This window comes from Notolepis coatsorum (assembly GCF_963971535.1).
Source record: "Notolepis coatsorum genome assembly, chromosome: 14".
Classification (NCBI taxonomy): Eukaryota; Metazoa; Chordata; class Actinopteri; order Aulopiformes; family Paralepididae; genus Notolepis; species Notolepis coatsorum.
This window is the reverse complement of record NC_140178.1, coordinates 100,126,308-100,134,338: the sequence shown is the minus strand read 5'-3', so window position 1 is coordinate 100,134,338 and position 8,031 is coordinate 100,126,308.

Sequence of the window (8,031 nt, the reverse complement as noted above, 5' to 3'; positions counted from 1 at the left end):
AACCAACAGCATGCACCGTGTATCACATTTCGAAGCGGAGATTTCACCATGGAATAAGGGGATTTATCATCAACCAATGGACATATCGATCTACCAGATGCCGATCGATAATGGGGAAATGCTGCCGGGTATCACACGGGCTGACGGTAAGACATTTATCACCTAATTTATAGCCGGATCGGAGCTTGCTGTGCAACGCAATCAATCGATCTGTGAATGTGGCTACTTACACGGACACTCTATTGGTAATCAATAATACTAATCGGCGTCCCACGCCGCCCCCCTTTCATCCATGCTCTGGGATAGTCCGGATCATAAGCAGTTTATGTTATTTGATTAGCATATATACAACGGAAATGCCGTTGAATATAACGTTAGTAGCCTTTAGCTCTATAACTAGCTTTCCAGAAAATAGATGATACGAAATCTGCGATAAAGCTTATATTCACGGCGCTATAAAATGACAACCTACTGATGGATTTTTTTTTAAGTCATTCTGAAGGGACGGTTTATGCACTCAATTGACAATGAGAATGGACAGATAGCAACACTATAAAGTATAGATATAGCTGTTAGAAAACCCACATGTTTGTTTACATTCCCCGGTCCTCTAGCCACTAATTAGACTAAGCCCATCGGTTGTCAAAGTGTTAAGGGACAACAGGCATAGAATGACATGTAGCGTTAGTGATAAACACTTGATGTACCGGAGTAAGTGGGGGGTGACTTCCTCAAGGGAGAATGCTTAAGGTGGAACAGGGAGGTGGACTGGTTCTCCATGCTACATGTTCCTTGACTAACTCCTCCCTTGTGACTGAGCTCAACTGTTCCTGTGAATTCTATTTAATTTTATTTAACCTTTATTTAACCAAGCAGGTCAATTAAGAACAAATTCTCATTTACAATGACGGCCTGGCGAGAGGACGAAAGGACAACAGGCACACTTTTCTTTTTTAAATAAAAGTTAAATAAAATAGAAAAGAGACAGACATCACAGAGGTAAGGGGAAATAATTCAAACACACACCAAACAGACAACCAAATAAAATTACAAGGTATGTAATACATGACGCAGAACAGAGAATTTTACATGTCAGCTAAAAGGCTGGGTGAATGCGAGAGCTGGGTGCGTAGACATGTCCACACAAGCTGCACTCACCCTGCTTGTCGCACGAGTCACAGCACTGAGAAGACCTCAGGGTGACATTTTGCACACACGTCTGTATTATCAGAACAGTGACGAGCAGCAGCAACCACCAACGATGGCGACACGGTCTTCCAAACATGACCCCCTGCAGAGTCATATCAACCCCTATAACGGGCAGAGAAGAGCCAACAGCTTTTCCACCTGAGGATGGGGCAGGGATTTGCACTCTACTACTGTTGCATTTATCTGATAATCATCAATAATGAAAGGTTGAATTAATCTTTCAGAGGTTTATTCAAAAGTGAACAAGCAAAGCAACAAACAGGAAAAAGAACACGTTGCAAGAAGAAAAGTACATTGCAACGGGCAGAATATACTGTAGCGTGGAGACGCTAAGACATTCTACCAAGAACAGAAAGAAACAAGACTAAGAACAGAAAGATAAACAAGACTAATTGTGACGTACGTGGGTTGGTCATTATCATTATTACTGTATTTGGAAGACCATGTGAACATTAGATTAGTATCGTTTGTATGTGTGTGTGCAGGGCCGCCTCAGGGGGTGTGCGAGCAGTGCGGTCGCACAGGGCCTCGCGGGAAGGGGGGCCTCGCAAAAAAAAAAAAAAAAAAAAAAAAAAAAATTAAATTTTTTTTAAATTTTTTTTTTTTTTTTTTTTTTTTGCGAGGCCCCCCTTCCCGCGAGGTCCTTTTTCATCACAGACCTAAAATCTAGTTTTGCTTATATGCTTATATATTTCACATTAGACACGTTTGTAGAATGTGTCTGACTTGTTCCTGCCTCTGCGGCTCTGCAGACTGCAGTTTCTGCGGCTTTGCTGCTCTACAGATTTTAGGATAGTGTTTCCGGGCTCTTCTCCCGTCCGCCGTAATACACCAAATAGAAGAAGAAGAAGAAGACACACGAGGTAGAGGGATGATCTAATTCAGCGCTATTCAGAGGAGCCAGTGGATGTCTTTTCAAAAGCAGCATGGATCAGAAGAAATTACACCGTGGGCCAAGAAAGTCTCCTTCCAACTTTACCATTGGCATTGATACTGCGTTATGGTGAGTCAACCTATTATTTATATTCCCGCCGTGGATCTATCTCTCTCTCTCTCTCTCTGGAGCCAAACTGGTCGACTAGCTGTAGCCTGTTGTAGTATGGAGTTAGTAGCTAACGGTGTGTGGCCTGGTATCAGCGCCTGTATTGCTTTTCTCATGTTGTAGTTTCAGTGGTAGTGCGTTAGCTAATGGTTAGCGATAGCCGGGTTGAGCTAACTGGCTAACTGATAGCATCAAAGTAACGTGCGCAGCTGGTAGCTAACGTCGTAGCTAGCTGCCGGCTAGCTGCCGGCTGCGCACGTTACTTTGATGCTATCAGTTAGCCTAGGCTAGAGTTAGCTGTTAGCTTGTGCTACGAGTCGACCATTGACATTAGCCGTGAGAATAGCAGGGGGTTCTGGCTTATTTTGTCCCGCCAGCGAGAGGCCTTTCGTCAACGTGGAGACCTGTGTTGCGGCCTTTCGCCCTGCGTTCCTTGGTGCAGGTAAGATTAATGAAAATGTCATGACATTACCCCACTCTTCCTTCCTTCCCCTCCCGAATGTTTTGTTAATAACGATGTTTTTTTCCAGGCAAAACATATGCTACTTCACAACATTTGGAGATACGACATGTGCTGTGTGTGAATGTCTTGGTCGTTTGTGTAGCTTGGGTAGCGTTGGGCCGTTGGCCAAGCTGTGTGTGGCCTGGTGTCACAGTACCTGGCTAGCCTATTTAGCTGATGTCGGCCATTGGCTCCTTGCTGCTTTGGTTTCTCTGGTATAGACCCTCTTCTCTTTGGATTTAAGTGTTGATCTTTGTCCTTTTGGATCTCTCATACATGCTCTCTCTCTAACACACACACACATGCTCTCTCTCTCTCTCTCTCTCTCTCTCTCTCTCTCTCTCTCTCATACATGCTCTCTCTCTAACACACATGCTCTCTCTCTCTCTCTTTCTAACACACACAGTCTGCCTATGGCGGCCTTTCTCGATGGCTAGTCTGTGCTCGCTGAGTCTGTATAGTCAAGGATCTTCAGTCACAGTGCTCAGGTATTCTGCCACTGTGTACTCTCTGTTTAGGGCCAAATAGCATTTCAATTTCTTTCCAATGTGTGTCTCTCTCTCTCTCTCTCTCTTGGATTTAAGTGTTGATCTTTGTCCTTTTGGATCTCTCATACATGCTCTCTCTCTAACACACACACACATGACAAACACACATGTTCTCTCTCTCTCTCTCTCTCTTTCTAACACACACAGTCTGCCTATGGCGGCCTTTCTCGATGGCTAGGCTGTGCTCGCTGAGTCTGTATAGTCAAGGATCTTCAGTCACAGTGCTCAGGTATTCTGCCACTGTGTACTCTCTGTTTAGGGCCAAATAGCATTTCAATTTCTTTCCAATGTGTCTCTCTCTCTCTCTCTCTCTCTCTCTCTCTCTCTCTCTCTCTCTCTCTCTCTCTCTCTCTGTACACTGTATATTGACTGTAGAACGGGAGCTCTCTCTCGCTCTCTCTTTTGCTATATGTTGACTGTATCATGCCCCGCCTCGGGCAGCGCTATTATTTAAGAATATGTTGACTGTATGAAAAAAAAAAAAAAAAAAAATATATATATATATATATATATATATAATTTTTTTATTTTTATTTTTTTTTAACCTTTTGGGGGGGGGGGGGCCTCGCGTTAAATCTCGCACAGGGCCTCGCATTTCTCCCAGGCGGCCCTGTGTGTGTGTGTGTGTGAACATGAGAGCTAATGATATCTCTTCTTCTCTTCCTGTCAGGTGCTGCCCGTCCCTATACTGAAGGGTGCTGATTGCCTAATGAAGGACAGCTGATGGCAATCACATCAGGAGGGGCGGGTGCACAAGTAGCTGACAGCACACACACGTCGGGATTCCTGTTGTGTGTCATTTTCCAGTGACCTCAGTGTATGAGGTTGCCTTTGTTTGCCACTGCGTGGATATAGATATATGTGTGTATGTTCATAAGATATGGATATGCAGTTAGCCCTAGTCCATAGACCTGATGGACTGATGATGGTGCCAGCCTGTTTCTGCACCTTGTGTATGGAACCGTGTGCTCTCTGATGTTCACACGGCCACATAGTACGGTAGCCTCAAGGTGTGTCTATCTGGGTTGAGTTGCCTTATATGTATGTCTTGTTTGTCCTCCCCTACCTTTTCCCCTGTGCACCATGGAGGAGGTTTAAACCCCTACCTCCATTCAATATATAATTTACGATTTGGAAAACGTCTTGTGTTGTGTCTTTTTTTCACCTACACCTGGGACCTTGATTTTGAACATATTTACTGAGAGGGGCTGCTTTTGCTCATGGGCCGCCCTCCAGTTGTTATTATCAGACCTGCGTACATGACACTAATACAAGACTATATATTTAGAATATCAGACTTAAAAGAGGGTCTAGAATTTCAACAGTCCTTCAAATTCGAACACAGACTCTCGTCAGGTGGCTGTTGTAAAGGAATTCGATGATATTCCCTCTGGAGCAGGGGCGTCGTTCTGGTATGGCAAGGTATGGCACTCGCCATACCTTGGCAAATAAAAATGTTTAAAAAATAAATATATATATATATATTTTTTTTTATTACAATTTTTTATGTTGATTTAGAATTTGAATGTCAACATTATGAACGAAGCTTCGAACTATTCGGTACAGCCCTAGCATGTTTTGATATTGTCAATTATCTCACTTTTACTAGGTGACTTTTACTGTGACTAACTGAAATATGCCCAAAAAAAAGGAAAATGGACATAGGGAAGTTTTTTTTATCAAAGGGCAGCAGAGACAAGTGATACAGGGACACAGACTCCTGGCGAAGACAAAGGCATACCTCTCCCAAAGTAACCTAGAGACGGTGATACATGCCTTTGTCACCACTCGCCTCGACTACTGCAATGCTCTGTACACGGGCATCGACAAGTCCCTCCTCCGCCGCCTACAACTGGTGCAGAACGCAGCCGCGCGCCTCCTCACCAAAACAAGAAAACACGAACACATCAGCCCAGTTTTGGCCTCGCTCCACTGGCTGCCTGTTAGCTTCAGGGTCGATTTTAAATTAGCCCTAAATGTTTTTAAATCATTAAATGGCACGGCTCCCTCCTATCTGTCCAAGCTCTTGCACCGCCACACCCCCCACCGATCCCTCAGATCAGCTGACCAGCTGCTATTGGTGGTACCCAGAACCAGGCTCAAGACTAGGGGAGACAGAGCTTTCTCCACCGCAGCGCCTAGATTGTGGAACAGCCTCCCCCTCAGCGTACGGACTGCCCAGACCGTGCAGGCTTTTAAATCACTCTTGAAAACCTACCTGTTCTCCTTGGCCTTCCCCCCTACTTAATCACCACTAGACCCCTGGCCCTTCTATCCTCTGTTTTACTGTGTCCTACCAGTTTTTATTGCTTTCATTGCTTTATTATGTTTTTAATCCTATATCTTGCACCATATTGTTTTGTTTTTGTTGCTTTCATTGCTTTGCTATGTTTTTTTTTTTAATCTTATACCTTGCATCACACTATTTTGTTTTTATCAACTTGCTTGTGAAGCACTTTGGTGTCAGCTGGCGCTGCCTGGAAATGTGCTATATAAATAAAACTGACTTGACTTGACTTGACACAGGTAAGGTCTGGCTTAGTGATTATAAGAAAAGGAAAATTCAGTATCTGTCTCATTTATTTGCATTTGGGAGATGTTATAATGCAGATTCGGTAAATCCTGTACGTTTTCTGGAGTTTCTTGATGTAGGGGATCCGCAGTTTTTCCTATTTATTATAATTTTCTGTCATTGCTGGGGTCAACTTGAGTTGTTTGATTTGAATTTGTGAGAAAAAAAGATATACGTTTTTTTCACGGATATAGCCTCTTTTCCTCTTAACTCTTTCTGTGCCAAACCCGACATTTCTTGGGTTTCAAATCCAACTTTTAAGCGCCAACCCAGAGATTATTTTTTTTCAGATTTTCCTATTCAAAACACGGTCGGGCAGACCTTGGTGACTCATCTGAGTCCTTGAAATTGCAATGATGATTGAATCCCGCCAGGTGGCAGTATCGCCTACCTTATGAACATGTATTATGGGCCAGCTTAGTATGGGTGGCCCCAGCCCCAAAACAACTATAGGGACTCACTCTACTAGTAGGTTGCGAGCAGCTGTGAGCAGGACGACAATGGCGATCGCCTAGAGCGAACTATTGTCATTGGATATTATGAAAAAGACTAAATGGATTATATGGATGATGATTATGGACGATAAGGTGCAATACGTTATATGTATTGATCCTGTTCTGATTCAAGACACTTGGACTCAAAATGAGAAATGGAGTAACTCTATTACATTTACTTTACCGAAACTCCATCATAAAACATGCGTTTGTATGATTGCAGCGTCAGAAAACGACCCCCCCGATGATTTTGTGAAGAAACATATGGAAGTGTACAGTACCTTTTGACAAAGGTAACGTCTATTTTACGTGTACTTTACCGAAACTCCATCATAAAACATGCGTTTGTATGATCACAGTGTCGGAAAATGACCCCCCCCACCCCGGCTTTGTGAAGAAACAAGGTATATGTGTTTACCTTTGACCTGGCAATAATATAGGTTTCAGGTGAGCAGCCGCGACATTTGCGCATACGCTGCACAAAACACACTTTATCTCACAATCTAGAAAACCTGCCTGGATTATTTTGAAACAGGGTGATTTTTTGCTCGGGATTGTGCACGAACGAAGGTATGTAGAAACAAACTCTTTTTTACATGTTGGAGTATAAATAGTGCCTGTCAAATGAGCCATACTATTGTCTCCATAGCTATAATATACAATATACAATAGCTCCGCAAAGATCGTGAAATATTGTGAAAATGGTCCAAAAAACTGGCGCCAGGGAGTACAGATGGGAAAACAGCATGGCCGTCAATGAGTTAAGGTGGGCATGCATTTAACATTTAAATGCATCAATCTGGTGCACTTTAAATGTTTTGGAATCCCCCCACCATAGTTTCACAAAATAGGGGCCCCCAAACAACAATTTGCATAGGGCCCCCAAAAAGCTAGAAATGGCCCTGGTAATTCCTATCCCACCAATCCATGACACCTCACCGGTTTCGGTGCTCGATGAAAATGTCAAAACTCCCTCCAATTTCAAACCGTTATTTAACTTGTGAGACACTGAGGTTACCCTCATTTACAGTGATGACTTACAAAACAAAACACAGTTATAAAAAGCATTTTTTCCTAGTTCAGAGCAAACTCGAGGAACCCTAAGAACCAGACAATCATTTGAACGTGAAGCACTTTAAAAATAAACAAATGCCTTTCAATAGTTACGCCTTTCAACAAGAGAAGGCCATCCAACCTTTTCATAAAGGACACAGTGGTGGGTGTCATATCATAGAGTTGAAGCCGCAGTATGCCTCTACATCACATCACCATAGTCCAAAATCTATAAGAAAACACCTTCAACAATCCTCTTTCTACTAATCATGGGAAAGCTGGATCTATTTCTGTACAGGATAAAGCTCTGTGGTGCTCCTGTGTCACTCAAAACACAGTCAAGTCAAGTGTCACTCAAGTCACTAATCCAACCTTAGACACAAATCCATCTGTTATGATTGCAGCAAAAGATTGGCTTTTTGTATAGAAACATAGCCAGCTTTCCTATGATTAGCAGGAAGAGAGTTGTTGAAGCAGTGTTCCTATCTGTTTTGGATTACGGAGATGTGATTCATAGACATGATTGGCTTACACTTAGAGTGCCTAGAGTTTCTACTGAACTTGGTATATCTGCTTTTGGATTCTCTGCCCCTACCTCATGGAATACCCTG